The sequence below is a fragment of the Phalacrocorax carbo genome, chromosome 16 (genome assembly GCF_963921805.1).
Source record: "Phalacrocorax carbo chromosome 16, bPhaCar2.1, whole genome shotgun sequence".
Classification (NCBI taxonomy): Eukaryota; Metazoa; Chordata; class Aves; order Suliformes; family Phalacrocoracidae; genus Phalacrocorax; species Phalacrocorax carbo.
The window spans coordinates 9,211,766-9,228,244 of NC_087528.1; the positions used below are offsets into that span (position 1 = coordinate 9,211,766).

The 16,479-nt window shown below is 59.8% G+C and overlaps 1 protein-coding gene across 7 annotated transcripts in view; it reads left to right on the forward strand.

Annotated features, from left to right (window-relative positions):
- The window catches only part of RBFOX3 (RNA binding fox-1 homolog 3), a 190,934-nt gene that overhangs the window by 71,434 nt on the left and 103,021 nt on the right, over positions 1-16,479 (forward strand). The window contains exon 2 of one of the 7 annotated variants that reach the window (XM_064467462.1): positions 13,038-13,130. The exons of the other annotated variants lie outside the window; for them this stretch is intronic. The gene's annotated coding sequence lies outside the window, so the exon portion shown is untranslated. The remainder of the gene's footprint in view (positions 1-13,037; positions 13,131-16,479) is intronic. 7 annotated transcript variants of the gene reach the window in all.

The following is a 16,479-nucleotide window of genomic DNA, read 5'->3' on the forward strand; positions in this document are numbered from 1 at the left end:
TCTTCAGTGCTGATGAGCCACTCTGATGTTACTATTTAAAATCCTAATTGCTTTAATCAGCTCGCCTTTAGCCGCAGCTCAGCCAGCAGAGTCCAGGGGCTGAGAGCTCTCCTGCTCCCCTTCCGCCCGCAGAACCCCGTGCTCTCCAGGCGCAGCTGCAGCCTGGGCACCGCGCAGGGACCCAGCATCCCCTGGTCGCGGCACTCTGCTGCTCTGCGCCAGCGTGTGCTGGTGGTAGAGCCTGGCCGCGGGGTTGATGAGCTGGTGGGATGGCTGTGGAGCTGAGCCCTGGGGAGGGGAAGGACAAGGACTTAAGCAGATGAGGAGACAAGGAGCTGCTGTTACCAAGGGCTGAAGGATGCCAATGCTTTAATGAGCTGGAAATTCCCTGTTTCCTCTCCTGTAGCTCCCTGCGCTCACCTTTATCACCATTAATTCCCTTCCACAGTCAGAATCATTTCTCCTGTCCAGTAGGACCAAGGACAGCCCCGGTTCTGCCCCCAGTTCCCACGCAGTGTTAGGCAGCCCCTAGGAAAAGGGAGACACGTCCCAGCCCACAGCTGCAGCTTTGCACTTGCGGCTTCCCTTGTGGCGGTGGAGCGGGGGCTGAGGTGGCAGCAGGTGGGCTGCAGCCAGCCCTGTTCCTGGATCTGGTGCCCTCCAGCCCCCTCCTCATCCGAGCGCATCCCAGCTGGCTGCGGGGACAGGGGGACAGAGCTCTCCCCGGGCTGCGCTTGCAGCCAGGCTTGCTGGGATGGATGGGAGAGTGCCAGATTAAAATAGCACGGCGCTTCCCCAGCTAGGGAGCCTTGCAGCAGGAGCCGCGTGGTGGAAAGACACCCACGCGGCTGCGCCGAGGAGGAGGGTGCCGGCTGATCAGCGCCTGACTGGCTGCGCTGGATGGGGTGGAGGGGCAGGAGATGGGAAGACCCAGATCTGTGGGCATAGTGCTACCAGTGAGGGACCCCCTCCCCACCTTTGTTGTCCCTTTCCAGTTCTCCTTGGAGGTGTGCAGGTGTGGGGTGATCACCAGGGCTGGTTCCCTTCCTCAGCTTGAGGCTTTGTGGCTGCTAAAAGCCAGGGTGGGCAGGAGGGATGCGTTTGTCCTTTGCTAGGGGGGATTTGGCAGAAGAGGGATGTGGGGGACCGGGGTGCTCAGCGCTGGCTGGGGCTGGCAGCCCGCAGGCAGGCTGGGAGGAAATGAGCAGGAAGCTGCCTGCCCGCCGGGGCTGATGGGCTCTCTGCTGCGGCTCCTCCTCTCTTGCCAAGCCTGGCAGCGTGGAAGGCGTTTGCCAGGGGATGGTGCCGGCACCCCGGGCACAAGCGCCAGCTCTTGGGGACAAGCTGCCCCTCGCCTTCTGTTGTGCTGTGACTTGGCTTCTTCAGGGCAGTGCATCCCACCTGCCAGCGCTAAGCAAGCCCCCATCCTCGTCCCACCACGCTCGGGGGCACGTGGCTGCTCCAGCCTCTGGACACATCCCTGTGGGGCACCAGTGGCCATGGGGAGCTGGCCCCCTCTCTGCCCTCCCAGCTGGGTTTGGGGGCAGAGCAGTGTCCCGCGGCCCTGTGAGCACCCGCCCCTGGGAGGACCCGTCCCTCAGGGCTTGGTGCCTCCCTTGCCTGGCCTCATGGCTCGGCAGCCTGCTCGCTTCTGGGGTACCTGGTGATGGATGGGCAACGTGCAGCAGTGGCCCTGGGGCTGTCTTGTCCCAGAATATCCCTGGATGAGCAGAAAACCTCATACAGTGGATTGCACAACTCGCAGCAGACTTCCCAGGGAGCGAGGACATTTCTGCATTTATTCAAGGACATCCCTTCTCAATTAAATCCCGGCATGGGCTAAACAAATGGGCTGCTGAGATCAAAGGGGTTTTTTTTCCACTTTTTTTTTTTTTCCAAATCATTGAAAAGATGCATTGGAGGGCAAGTGGTGTGTTTGGCTCCCATTTGCCTGGTGGGGAGGAGAAACTTCCATTGAATTCACATAAAGGCGTTTGCCTGTGTTAATGTAGAAGTGGAGAGATGGTAACTGTTGGTCCAGGGGTGATGGCCCTGGGAGACCGTGGTGGCTGTGGGTGAGCCCGTCGGTGTGTGATCGCCTGTTGGCGTGGGATTGCCGTTGCACACTGGGAGATGAGCGGCAAATTGCTACTTCACTGCAGCCTCAGCCCTGAGGTGCAGCACCCACCAGGACCGGGCTGGGGCCCCTCAGAGGGGTGCTCTGTCCCCTTCCAGGCGGCTGCAGATCCGGCCCCGGGACAGCTCCCTGTGGGGCTCCAGGGCAGCCCTGAGCCCCTCACCATGGGGTTGGGGGTGTTGGCCCCTGCCTGGCCATGTGTCGGGGTTGGAGCCTACGCGTCCCCCCGCTCCACCTCCAGCTCCTTGGGGATTGATGGTGTCGTTAAAGCGTCAGGCTGGCCCAGGGCTGGCCCCGCTGCGGGCCAGGATTTATGGTGGAATCTGCCTCGGCGAAGGTTTTATCGCAGCCGTTAAACTGCCGAGTGTGTGCTGGGGGGCCGGCAGTGCTGGGGGCAGCTGGGCAGAGATCGGCCTTGTTTACTGCCAGTGCAGTGAGAGCCTGCTCTTGCAATCATCGTTAATGATGGGGGTTGCTCTCCTGGGGACCCCTTGGATGGGGGGCAGTGCCAGGATCCCCCCAAGCTGTGAGGGGTTGTGATGTGATGCTGCAGCTGCGCAGCGGCAGCCGTCCTAGTGCAGGCAGGAGGGGCCGAAGCTATGCTTGTTTGGCAGTGAAACCCAGGCCCGTGCCCATGGAGGGGCATCCAGAGCCGACTGAATGTGTCCGGCTCTGCCCCCGCCTGCCGGGGTCTGTGAGCTACCAGTGCTGCCTCCGACTGGGACACCCACAGCTGGGGTGGGCACTGGGGCTGGGCAGGGCAGTTACCCGCTGCTGGTGCCACTGCCGGTGTTGCTGGCACTGCGCTCTCAGCATCTTCTGCTGGTGGCTGATGGCCGGACAGGTGTGCTCAGCTGGTGGTGTGCCATTCCCTCCCATGGGCATCCATGTACCCCAGAGCTGGCTCCTTGATATTGCGCTGGCTGTCACCCGGGCTTTGTGCTCTCTCCCCCATAGCCCCCGGCAAGCACCGGAGCCCCAGGAGTTGGGAGGATGTGCCGAGGCAAAGAGCCTGTGCAGCATCTGCGAGGATGGCAGATGTTGGAGCCATGGAGGTGTACGCTGCCATGGCCTGCCCGTGCTGGCAGCAGCAGGCGCTGTGGGACTGTGCTCAGTGGGAGCCCAAGCCCTGACGCTGTGGGGCCAGCCCGTCCTGCAGTGGCAGCCCCAGCTAGGCTGTGGGGCATGAGGCTGCATTGTTGGGGTGCGAAGCGGAGCGGCGTGCAGCCCCGGGGTCCAGCGTGTCACCCGAAGCCGTCCCAGCGCAAGGGCTGGCCACGGTCTGCACAACCACCCCCGGAGTCTGTGGTGGCATGGGCCTGACCTCCTCCTGCTCCCTCTGTCACGGATCCGTCTGCTAAGAAATCGATCCCTTTGCCACCAGCCCCGTCTCCTTTTTCCTTTTAAATGGTGTCACTCTTCTATTTCCTGGCCTCTCTAATAGATTTTTATATAATCACTACAGTGCACTTTTAAAGAGCGATAGATCACGTTCATTGCTTTTCCCCGTGATTAATTTCCCATAATAGTCCTCTGTAACACCAAGGCAAAGAGAGGAGAGAGAAGAAAACCCCCACATTATCCACTTTGTGCCCAGAGTATAAATGAATTAGATTTAATTTTTGTTTAATTGTTTCCATAGCTCAGCCTCTGCTAACTTTGCAGGATAATTTATTTTGCAGTCTTGGGGAAAAGAAGGGAAGAAAGTCTCTGCAGCCGATCGGTCTGCCTGTGGATAGTGGTTAATTACAGCTGATAGCCTTATCTGCTTGTAATTACTGGAGTCGCGTTGGGCGTGCTCCTGCTGGCGGCTCCCCTTTGCACACCCCAGGTCGATCATGCATGAGCAGTGTGGGGTCTGAAGCCATGGGTGAGCTGGGAGTGGGCGAGCTGGGGTTGTGGGATGCTCTCATGTGTTTTCACATCCAAAAAGCGTGGGGACTCCAGCCAAGTAGCTGCTTGGCTTGGGAGGGGAGCGGCTGGGCAGCAGTGGGACCTGCGGTGCAGGGCCAACTGCAGGGGAAGGGGCGCATGTCCCAAGTGCTGGCACGGCTCTTCCCGGTGGTGGAAGCAGCTGTGACACCCCTGGTGCAGGATTCAGTGGCCAGGTGACACCACCAGCATGGGCAGAGCCGGAGGAGGAACCAGGAGGGAGGTGGGCAGTTGGGCTGTCTGGGTGTGGGGCTGCCAGGGAGCAGTGCTGGATGCTGGGGGGCTGCCGTGGAGCAGGGCTTCCCACTGCCTTGTCCTGCGAGCAGCCCCAGTGGGGTGGGAGGGGAGGGGCGTGCTCCCATGGGACACCCTGGCTGCACAGGACACCCTGGCTCCACAGCTCTGCAGACCCCAGGGTGGGGACAGGCCAGTGACTTGCATCCTGGGATGACAAGTAGCCAAGGTGAGGGGGAGTTTACTCTGGCAGCTGAACTCTTTGGAATAGCTCATTAAGGGGAACGTTTCGTGGGGAAGGTGTGAACTCCCTGTGCCGTGGCCCTAGCAGCGCAGGCTCTCCTGGCCTGGCTGAGCCTCGAGCATCCTGCCCCAGCCAGGTTAGAGCCAGACCCCAGGGAAACAGCCCCACAATCAGCACATGTGAGAACAGGCAGGGATCTGTCAGTGTCGCTTCCTGCCCATGTGTTGCTGCCTCTTGCACTGGGGAGCTGCTCTCGGTGTGTCTCCTCTCTGCTCTGCAGGTCTGAGCTGGTGCTCTTCTCTCCATGCACAGGGTCGTTGGCTTCCTGGGAATCATGTCCTACTTCCCCCCGCCTGGTGCCGGTGCCTGGGCAGGGGCCACACCAGCAGCGGGGAGAGGACGTTCTGGGAATCACTGCTCAGCATCCTCCCCTCTGATGGCCCCTGGCCACTGGAGCCCAGTCCCATCCTGGTCCTGCCCTGGGGGAGCGTGGGAAGAGCAGCGGGGACAGAGTCACTGCACATCCTCCTTGCCCAGCTCGCCCATTAATCACGGACTGCGGGGCATTGGGCCCCTGCTTAAAATGCACTGACAGTTCCGAGGTGAGAGCAGGAGCTCGAGAGAGCCTCTGCTAATCTGCTCCCTCAGAGATGGGCTACCTTCGGCCTGTTAATCAGTTGCAGTAATTACAATCCCAACTTTACATGTGGAATGTTAATTAAAGGACGGGACGCAGGGACCTACAGCCTGGCAGCGAGTGGTGTGCTGGGCTGCAAGGGGTCAGGCTGGGCTGAAGGCTACGGGGGGTAACCCCTGCACCCCCAGGCTCCTCTGCTTCTCCTCCCTGCAGCTGGGGCAGGTGCTAAGCCACAGTGATGCTGGGCAGGGGACTGGCTGCCTGTGCTTGCTGGCGGTTGGCACTGCCTGCGCTTTGTGTTCCCTGGATGGTGTGGCTGCTGGGGTTTCTGCTCTGGGACTGCTGCTTGCCTCTACAATTAGTTTGCTGATGCAGACGGCAAGATTTGGTGAGGAAATAGGATATTGCAGATGGAGGTCCGCTGCCCTCCCTGCTGCCTGCCCTGGCTCTGTCCTCTCCATAACCCCCCCAGTTCCCCTGAGCCTCCCCTTCTCTGGACTGAGCACCCCATGTCCCTCTGTATCTGTGTCCTGTGCTCCAGCTTCCAACCATCACCATGGCCTTCTGGGGGGCCCAAAGCTGGACACAGGATCTAGACATGGCCTTGCGGGGGGCTATGGCAGGGCCGGATTGGGGGGCACACTGCTGGCTCACCCCTCTGCCCCCGGCAGTGCACTCCTGCCTGGCTGGCTGTGGGTAGGTCTGCTCTGGGGACAGGGCTTGGCGTTTTCCTTCCTGAATTTCATGAGGTCCCCCTGAGCGATACCTGGACTTGATGCTGGGGAGGAGGTCCTTGCCCTCTGTCCTGCGCTGGAACCCTTGCACTGCTCTTGCTGATAGCTTTAGCCCTTGGCAGGGCACTCACACTTGTGCTGAGAGCTGGCAGATGCTGGCATGTGGGCAGCTGAAGCCCAGGGTGCTGCCCGTCCTCGGGGCAGGCAGAGCCTCGGTCCCCTGCCCAGTCCCTGCCTCTGCAGAGCCCCGTGCCGTGATGCTTTGAGAAGCATCCGTCTGTCTGACACTGAGCCGCAGTTGTCCCTACCTGGTCCCTGGGGAATACACGGCGTGCTGTCAGCCTGCGGTCCCTCTGGCTGTGCTGCATTGGTGCCCTTGGCTGTGCTCGCCTGTCCCGGGGGCTGGGAAGCCCTGCGGTGCCGGGGCTTTGGAGGGGATTACGTGGGTCCCTGGGGTGGCTGAGAGCCCAGGTACGAGGCAAGAGGAGATCCTGGACTGAGCCCCTGCTGAGCCTGGAGGTGGTGGATGCTCCTCGCTCATCCCCGCAGTGTGGCCAGGCCTCATTAGGTACAAGTGTTTCATGGAGGAGGAAGCGGGGGGAGCCTTGCTGGCAGCCAGCGGAGGTGGGGATCAGCCCCTGCCACGTCCGGGGGAGTCATTAAAACCCCGGTCAGCAGCAGCCGGGGAGCGGCACAGAGCAATCTGCTGGGGCGTTAGTGCCCTGGATTATTGCAGCGAGCAGCTGAAGGAGAGCAGAGAAGAGGCGTGAGCTGAGAGGAATGACAAAGAGGGGAAGGAGAGGAAGAAGCCCTGGAGGAGGAGGAGGTGGGGGGGCGAGGCTGGATCAGTGCCGCAGGCAGTGCGGGGTGCTCCAGCAGCGATGCTTTGGTGTCCCAGCATCTGCCTGGTCCCCACTCCCTGAGCAGGGATCCAGTGTCCCAGTGTGTATCCTGTTGGCCCTGGGTGCCCCATCCCTTGGCAGCCTGCTCCCCTTGGTCCCTGGGGCTGTCGGGCTCCTTTCTTGTGTTGCTTTTGTTTTTCCCACGGAGTGGTGGAGCTGCCGGGTCACTCAGATCTCTCTGTCAGCTTTCCCATGGGGTCTTAACCAGGTTCACTAATGCTTTTCTGTCTTTTTGTCCATGGTCATCATAAATCTGGGGCTTGTCTTGTCGAGCTCTGGGCTGTTCCAGTCTTCAGATGATCCAGCCTCTCAAAATGAGGAATGCTTCTCCTGGCATTTCTATCTCCCTCCTATCACCCGCGGCATTGGAGAGGGCAGGGAGGAGGACACGTGCGCTGCGGCAGCTGGTTCCAAAGACAGCACCAGGAGCTGCGTGGCGGCTGGGAGGGGTGGCAAGGTGCAGAGTTTTGTGCGGCGCCGGCACCAGTGCTTGGGCAAGTCCTGGGGGTGCCATCGTCCCGCTTGGCTGTCCCGCAGCCTTTGCTGCCACGGAGCCTCGGCAGCATGAAAGTCGCACCAAGGTGAGGAAAAAGGGGCTGGTGCTTCCCAGAGCAGGGCGCTGTGCCAGGCAGGCTGGCTTCCACCACCATGGCAGAGGTGGGCACCAGAGCCGGTGATGCACCTGTGTTTAGCCGGTGCGGCCAATTCGTGCTGTGTTGGGGCTGCAGCTGGCAGTTTAACTGGAAAAGCTGCTGTAGCTCTTGGAGGAGCAGCACTGGTAATCAGCGTTGCTCCAGGAGGAGCCACGTTGAATATTCGCTCTCCAGGTTTGGGATCAAGGACGGTCCCTCAGGACCTTGCTGGCCTGGAGCAACAGGACTGCAGCCCCAACTCAGGCTGCTGCAGGTGTGTGACAGAGTGCGAGCACGGTCGGAGCTGCTGGTGTGCTGGGGCTGAGCGTGGCAGCTCTCCCATGGGGTGGCTTGGGGGTCTGGAGTCCCCCTCAAGCCAGGATTAGGGATTCCCCAGTTCCCTGGTGCCTGGCCCCGCAGGGTTTCCAGCTGCTGATCGTGGGGCAGCTTTTCTAAAATATGGCCAGTGAGTGGCCAATGGTGAGGAAAGGGGTTTAAGATGCTTAAGGAGAGGAGGAGCAGGACAGATATAATGAACACATCCCTGGGTAGCCGAGGTTGTCACCTTGAGAGCCCGAGGTGTGTGTGCAGGCAGGGGCAGGGCAGGGAAGCAGGCAAAGCTCCGCAGACAGGCAAGCTGCTGGAGTCAGATCATGGGGATCTTGCGCAGCTTGCGGGGGCTGGGTGCAGTCAGGCTGCATGGTAACCTGCCTCTGCTTGCGCTGAGGAGGGCAACACTGGCAGAGCTCAGGTCCTCCTGCCTCTCCCCACCAGGACAGTGGTGCGGTGCAGTCCCAGCCCTTGGTGTGGGACCGAGGGCTGGGAGGCCTCTGTGGGAGAGGGCGAAGTGGTGGGTTTGCTGGGGGGCTGGCTCAGGTCCTTGCTGCCCTTTTGGTTTCTCACCAGCCTCAGGTGTGGTCTCTCCCTCTTCCTTCTCCTTGCCCCGCTGGGCAGGTGGCATCACGGGCAGCAAAGCGGGGTGACGCTGCCCACAGCTCTCCTGGGGTGATGCCTGTCTAGAACCTGGCAGAGCCAAGACAGGTCTCTTATCTCTTGCATCTTGGATCCTCTGTGCAGTGGTGTTTTGGCCCTCTGGTACCTTCTGTCCTCTGCCAGAGGCCCTGGCACTGGTGCACTAGACTGGGTCTCCTTGCATAGCTTTGGGCACCATGTGCCTCCACTTGCCTTGTGCTGTGGAGCCCCTGGGCAGCCCCTGCTCTGAGCTCAGGAGGTGATGCTACAGGTTGGGCTCCATCTCTTTGCTCTGCTCTCAGCAGGACATCCTGTGTGCGGTCTGAATTTGCAGACCTTAAAATTGCAGGAGCACCAATGTTGTCTTTTCAGTTTATTCAACCTTTTTTGCATTTGGCTTCAAATAGCCACTCCTGATGAGCTGCCTTGTGCACTGGCGGCTTGCGGTGGAGGCCTGGAAGAGCTCATCGTGTGGACCACTGCTGTCCCATTACACTGTGCAGATCTGCTGATGCTGCTCCATTTGACCGCTGCCAGCCTTGTGAAACAGCCCGTTTTCCTCCCTTCTTGGAGCTCCTTGGATCTGTTCCGTGGTCTCTCTCTTCCTTGTTCCTCAGGTACCATTTTGCAGCCATATTTCGGTCACATGGGAGGTGGCTGGTGGAGGTTGTAGTGCTGGTCGCAGAGCTTCTGTCAACATGGATCCTGCTTCAGAATACCTTTATTCTTCTGTGCTAGAAAGTGCTGGCATTTCTCCATGCAGCTACTTCCTCCTGGCAAAGCACCAGCTGGATCACCGGGAGAGACACATCGAGGCTTTCTCCGTGCTTCCTCTGCGTGCTCCCTGGCTGGTGGCTGGGTCCCTCTTGCGGGTGGTGGAAGCCTCCCACCACCTTCCTCAGTCTCCCATCCTCCGATGGGGCAGGCTGCCTGCAGAGGTCCTGCAGACATGCCTCCTCGGCGCTCTGAAAACCCTCCCTGCGCTGGGGATGGAGCTAGGGACCCACAGGCAGCTCATGAGGGGCACGGCCACCACCCTGCAGCACTCAGCTTTTTTTTTTTTTTGTTCTCTGCCCTCCTACCCACCACCTACCCCAAGAGCTGCCCTTAACAGCTGTTCGGGCACTGTGCTGTGAAAACCAGCCTGGTGAGGGCTGGGAGGGTTTGGCTTCCACAGCCCATGAGAACCTGAGCTCTGCTGGGCTCCTTCTTGTGCAAATTCCTTGAAATTGCACCAGGTGATTGCCCCAGCAGGACCACGGGGCCACGGGCTGCAGGTACCCAGCTCGGGGAGAGCTGGGGGCCTCATTCTGCCCACCTGGAGATGGACAGGAGAACCGAGACATGCTCCAGTCAGCCTCCCACTGGAGCAGAGCCGAGCTGGGGAGCCAGCGGCTGGGCAGGCAGGACTGCCTTGTGCCCAGCTCTGGGCTTCGGGGCTGCAGCACGTGGGACTGGCACCACTGCTGGTCTCTCCCCCCTGGGTGGCATGGATGTGGCACGGCTCTCTCCCCAGTGGGCTGGTGCCGTGGGGTGGCTGGGCAAGACCCGGTGCTACTGGTGTGTTATGCAGCAGAATGTGACCCTCTGTCCTGGGCAGTCCCTTTCTCCAGCAGTACCAGATGCTTTCGGTGCAGTTCAAGTTTTTCCATCTCATTCATTTTAGGGATTAATTAAAGTGTTTCTCCTCCCTCCCTTCCTCCCTCCCTCTTCCCCATTACATACAGCTGCACATGGATTTTAGGGTCATGCTTGTTTACATCAGTTACATTTACGTTAATGGGTGTTTGTTTTAGGAAAAGCAGCAGAAATCCTGTAAAAACAAATGTTCCTTGCGTCCCACAACCGCCACCACTGCCCCGTTGGGGCGGAGGGTCCCGGGGTGGGTGCCCTGGACAGCCCCTGCCCAGCTGCCCCTCACCACCGCAGTGGGTATGGAGAGCTCTGGTGTGGGCATGGGCAGCTCCCAGCACGTATCGGGTGCCAGCTGTGAGGGCTCCTCCGATGGTGCGAAGAGCAGCACCCTGAGATGGGCGGCGGGGTTTCTGGGTTTTGACTCCTCGGTCCCGCGCCCCGGCAGCAGCAGGAGCAGCCACTGGGCAGCCGGGTCGGCCACGCATTTGCTGGGGATAAACCCCTGTCCTGGAGTGGGGCTGCTGCTAAACCCTGCCTGTGCTGGGGCGGGCAGTGGGTTTGTGCTCTTTCACCAGGAGGTTGGATGGGGGAGAGCATTTAAGAAGAAGAAAGAGAAAGGGGAGGGAGGAAGTATAATTATTTTTTCAAATGGCTCTCAGCTGCTGGATGCCTTTAAAGTTCCCTTTGTGTCCCCGTGGGTCAGGCTGGGCAGAGCCTGGCCCGGAGCGGCACGGCGCCGGCTGCCTTTGTCGGCATGTCTGCGGTCTCGGTTATTAGCTGGGATACGGAGACCCAGAACCTCAGATCTTCTGTGCGGCTGGTGGGAGAAATAAGCAGAGCTGCCTTATCACGCTCATTTAACTGGTTAATACATCTTCAGAGCAAATAATGCAGTCTGTGGGTGAATTGCTTAACCAACCTCATTACTATTGTGCATTTAGCAGCTTGGAGGAAGATAATACCTTTCAGGTTTGACCCAATTTTAGTTTTTGTTGTCATAACCATGGAAAATCGACCTTCAGAGACCCTCAGCAGTGAGCCTGAATAGGAAGTGATTTACAGCAAAAGTGCTGTGCAGAATACTTAATGCACTTGTGCAGAAAAACAGGCTGCAACCGTTGTCTTGGCATCCCTGTCCCCCCGCAGCAGGTGCTGCCTGTGCTCGTGCCCGCCCTGGCTCCTGGGCACGCGTTGCCCGTGCTGCCCGAGCACGGTCCGTGCGGGACGGGGTCCACGATGGCTCGGCGCTGCAGCTGCTTTGCCTCGCCTGCTCAGCGCCGCGCTTCCCTTCCCGCAGGTGCCATGGGCGCTCCTCGTGTGAGCTGGAGCAGGGCTGGCATGGGCACCCACTTACCTGAGTGTGGGCAGGCTTCTGGCTGTCACCGCCGGTGCTGGGGCCACTCACCGTGGCGGACGTTGGGGGCTGTCACTGCTGCCTGTGTCAGGGACAGGGTGCATCTGTGAAGCAGTTCTCGGGCTCCCTGGGAGCCGTGCCCCAGACCCTGGGGTTCCCAGGGGGTTCCCAGGGAGGCTCAGGTACCCACAGCCCTGCATGGGCCCTTCCTCCTACCGCTGGAGGTGCATGGTGAAGCATCCCAACGGCTCACAGCCACGGCACTGCCTCAGAGCATCAGGGGACAAATAAAGAGGTAGAGGGTGATGTTCCTAACTGCAAAACTCAAAGCAAAATTGCAGGACTGTAGAGATGTGATGCCCTGGGGGGTTGTACCCCACAGGCTGCCTTCCCAGCCAGTGAGGGGGGCTAGGGGGTGGCTGACAGACCCCCTCCATCCCCTGCCCCAGTTGATGGCTCCTGTGGCATTTCCCAGGACTGTTTTCTCCGTCCTTTTGTTCAAGAAGGTTTCTCCTTCCACTCCTGTCTTTCACTTCTTTCCTCCTGGCTCTTTTATCTAATAGCAATGCACCTTTAGTGCGGCGGGACTCTTTACTAAGTCTGTGATAACTCCCTGTTCTCTGGAGCTGGACTAGGAAAATGCAAATGCTACGAGCGGGATGCATCCTGCTCCCCAAGCGCCTCGAGTTGCCTCCCTGCTTCGCTCCTAATGAGCACTTTCCTTCTGGCTTGCTCAGCCTGAGCCTGCTCGCAGCCTGCTCAGAGATTCTTGAGTGCTGTGGTGCACCTTGTGAGCAGCGGGCACCCCACGCGCCTCTCTTAGCGTGTGTGCTCTCAGCCTGGCCGCTCGAGCCTGCCGGTGCCCAGCTGCGGCACGCTGACAGACGGCCTGGCCTTGGCTGGACTTTCCTCTCCCTACTGCTGCTTGTGGGTGCTCGGAGCTGCCAGCCTGGTGCTTTTCTGCAAGTGCCCTTCGTCCGCCCGGTTTGCGCCGTGGGAGGCGGTGACAGCCCCGACGCCGCGCCGGCAGTGTTCCCACGGGTGAGATGTCACCTGCGCCTGGTGGGGGTGGTTCCCATCCTTTTGGTTTTGTCTGTGGCAGGCAGAGACTTTCCCAGCGCCGGCAGCGGGTGTGCGTGGGACCTTCCTCTTGCTCAGACAGGGAGGAGGGTGGCAGGGAGGTGATAAGCCTTCCTCCCCTTTCCCCGAGGCAGCTGTGAGTGTGGCTCTGCCACCCAAGCCGGGCTGCGTGCTGCTGCTGCTGTGTGTGGGTGGTCCCTGCAGCGCGGGATGCGGCTGACAGCGGAGCCCAGGGCTGGGGGAGCATTGGGAGCGGTTGATGCCTGGGGGGTGCTGGCTTCCCCCAACCCAGTGGTGGGCCACCAGCCTGACTCCAGCCCCCAGCACAGCCCCAGGGGCTGGAGGGCTCTGCCTGCTCCCACGGGGGTTTGTGGGCAGGAGCAGAGTCCTGCCAGCCAGGTGCTGCGGCCGGTGGGATCAGTGGTGCAGCGGGGATGCTGCAGCAGGGATATGCTCTTCTCCCTCCTCTCCCTAGAACAGTGCCGGAGCGGGGGCACAGAGCGGGCAGCTAATATTAGATTGCTTTAATTCTGTTGTTTTGCAGCTAAAGGAGAAGCTGCTCCCTCAGTGCAAGAGTTGAAACTCTTTAGCCTTCCTCTGTGTCACCTCTATGGCCATGGATATCTCCAGGTGTGACGTAAGTGAGACTCGGGGAAAAAACATCTTCTGTTCAGCATCAAAATCCTATTACCAAGTGCCGTGTTCTGCTGCACAGATATCAGGCTCGGCACAGATAAGTGGGAAATAGCTCCTGATCTGGGCTGGAGCAGGAGCTGTATCTCGGGCTGCACAGGCTCAGAGTGCTGCTTCAGTGCGTTTTCTGCTGAAAGAAAATTCCACTCTCCCCCTCCTCTGCAACCAAGGGAAAAATCACTGCAGGTATTCGCCTTCACAGCTCCCCCCGGGCTGTCCCCTCCAGCACTGTCCTGCCAAGGGGGATTTCTCCATCACCCCACTGCTACAGTGAAGTCCGACAGACAGCACTAGGCTGGGGCCAGGGCCAGGCATTCTCCTGGGATTGTGGGGGCAGCGGCAGGGGTTCAGTCTCACGAAAATGAGCAGGCGCAGCCCTGGTCCTGCACCCCCTCGCAGCAGCAGCCATCAGGCTGGCCCTGTGATTGCAGATGCAGTGGGCAGCTGCCCTTATCTTCCTGCCTCCTCCCAGGGGTGCTGCTGGCTTTGATAAAACCTCTTAGCCTTCCGGGGTTTGGCTTGTAGATCTAATCGCAATATTTTACTGCGTAGTAAAAGCCTGGTGTCTCCTGGGGGAGATGCCCTGTGGGGATCGGCAATCCACTTTCACACCCCTCCTGGGGCTGGACCGCTTTTGCTGCTGGGGGGGATGTCGCAGGAGCAGGGCTGACTGCCGGTGGTTGAGGGGTGCTGCTGGTCCCGTGCTGCCGGCGGGGAGTGCGCCAGCCCCATCTCCCTGCACACACATGGGGTGCTTTTGAAAATAGAAGGTGATGAAAAGATATTACTGTGTTCATCTTGTTTTAGGGCTGCTGTTGGGTTTTCCCTGTGTTTATCATGTCCTGCGCTTGCTGTATGTGCGTGGGATTTTTTTGGGTCTTGAGTAAACCCTGCAGTGCAAACGTGGAAGCTGGAGCTAAATGAGTTCATGTTGGAAATAAGGTGTCAGGGGGGAAACCCAGGGCTGCTGCCTCCAACGCTGCCCAGTGCTGGGCTGGGTTTTTGGGGGAGACCGGTCTTAGTTGCTGAAGTCCCGGGGAAGAGATTTGAGAGCAAAGATGGGCTCGGGCAGGAGCTGCCATTTCAGGGATTTCTGGGTGAGGTTCTTTGCCCTGTGTGGTGCAGGAACTTGGAGGAGATGATCCTCGTGTTCTTCAGCCCTCGCACCCAGCTCCCTTGGAGGCTTAAATACATCTTGTGCCTCAAGCACCTGCTTTGGGCCAGTTCCCCCGGAGATGCTGGGCTTGCTGGCTGCCTTTCCCAGGGGATTGTGGGGTGCCTGATGCTGGCTTGGGCAGTGTGGAGGTGCATGTCCCAGCTGCCCACTCCATTCTCCAGCTGGCTGGCAGTGTGTGGTGGGGGCTACATCGGGGGTAAGCAGTGGGGAGACATGTATGATTTAAAAGCCTCTCAGGAGCCAGGATGGCTGAATCCCTGCTGAACCGCCAGCTCTGCTGCAGTTCCTGGTAATGCACGAATAACCCAAAGTGGAGAGAAGAGGGGCTGTGACAGCAGCTGCCTTGGGGAGAGGACAGCAAAGGGGCTCCTGCACTGGGGGGACTGGGGGATCGGGCGGTGACAGATCAACATTAATCGGGACTGGGATGGAGGGATTAGGGAGCGTGAAGTTGTGCTGAGCGGTGCTCTAGCTCTGCGTGCTAATCAGGAGCCTAATGAGCAGGACTAATCAGGTGGAAGGGGAATTCCAGCAAGTTTGGGGAGGCTGGGGAGTTTCTGTGCTGTTCACCGTTTCTCTGGAGGTTTTCTGTGGTGTCTCCCCAAACGCAGTGAGGGGTTCCCAACATGGGGATGGTGCCTGCTCCCAGCAGCATGCTTGACGTGCCTGGATTTCATGGCAGAGCCCGGATTTCATGGCAGAGCCCAACGGCTGCACCCCAGAGCCAGATGACTGCAGGCGCTGGTCCCAGTGTGTCTGTGCACTCCAGCCTGCTCCTGGGGCCGGGGCACGTGTGCTACTGGAGGTGTCCATCCATGCTTGGCAGCCGGGGATGCTGGAGCCTGAAGAGCAGGAGATGGGTGTCACTGGTGGGGCTGCAGGAAGGGTGGCGATGTAGGTCTGAGGGCACCTGCTGACTGTCAAACTGTGGGCTGCATGCCTGCCTGCTCTCTGCACTGATGGAGGTGGCCAGAGGAACGTGCCCGCCTTGCAGCCCTGGCCATCTCCTCCCCCAGGAGGCCAGGCAGCTGCAGGGGGCAGTTCTGTGCCATGTTTGGGACCCCTCTGCCCATATTCTTCCATGTCCTTCCCTAGCCAGCATCTGAGACCCTCTGTGGGCTGCCCATCAGCTGCTTACTGGCTCTCTCGCCCCTTCCACAGGGCTGCAGTGCTCCTGCACTGTGGGAAGTGGCATCCCTGTCTGGGCACTGCACTGCTTTGTTTATTGGGATGCTGCTGGGATGGGTGTTTGGGGGATGCTGGTGGGTTCGCACGGCCCCAGCCAGCAGCCTCCCCAGGGACTGCTGCAGACCCAACCTGGGGCTGCTGGCTCCCATTCACTTTTCTTTTGGTTTTGGCTGATTTGAAAGCGGGAGGGTGATTCGTGAGCCACACCACTGCAGGCATTTTTTTCTTCCCTCTTCTCCTTGCTTTTTAATGAGCCAACCTTGGGGGACCTTGAGAGACGCTCCTGCAGCTTTGCTGTGACTTATCTCCCGGCCTCTGCCCCCTATTCTGCCAAGGGGATAAATCTTGGCTCCCGGCACAGAGCCAGCGTGCCGAGCCCATCCCGCCGCACGGTGCAGGCATCATAACTCATGGCGGGCGGGGGGGCTGCCTGGCGGAGGTCGCAGGGTGGACATTGCCGCTCAGTGCTGTGATGGATGGGCTGCCCAGGGGGGAGAAGGGAAAAAAAATCCCATTACAATGGGGGACAAGCTGTTAAATTATCTCCCGTTCAACCTGGGTCGAGGAAAACCAAACCAGACCTGCTGAGAGTGATGTGGGACTGCAGGCAGCCTCTGAGAAGCCTTTGGGGGGCACCGGCTGGGTTGAGGGGTATTTTTTTCCCTTTGGAAGAAGCCATGGCCTTTTCTTGTCTCCATCCCATGTGCTCTGCAGAGGCCAGGGCTTGTGCTCCCCAGAGAGGCAGGAACATCAGTATCCTGCATCAGTGTGGAGACTGGGATATGGTCCATCTGGGGACCCCTGAGCCGGGGTCCCACTGCGCACCCCTTGCAGCCATGCCTGGTTCCCGAGGGCCAGACACACTTCCCCGCCTTTGGAGGGCTTTGCCAGTGATCAGGGTCTTGCCTGCCAGGCTGCCTCTGTGCGT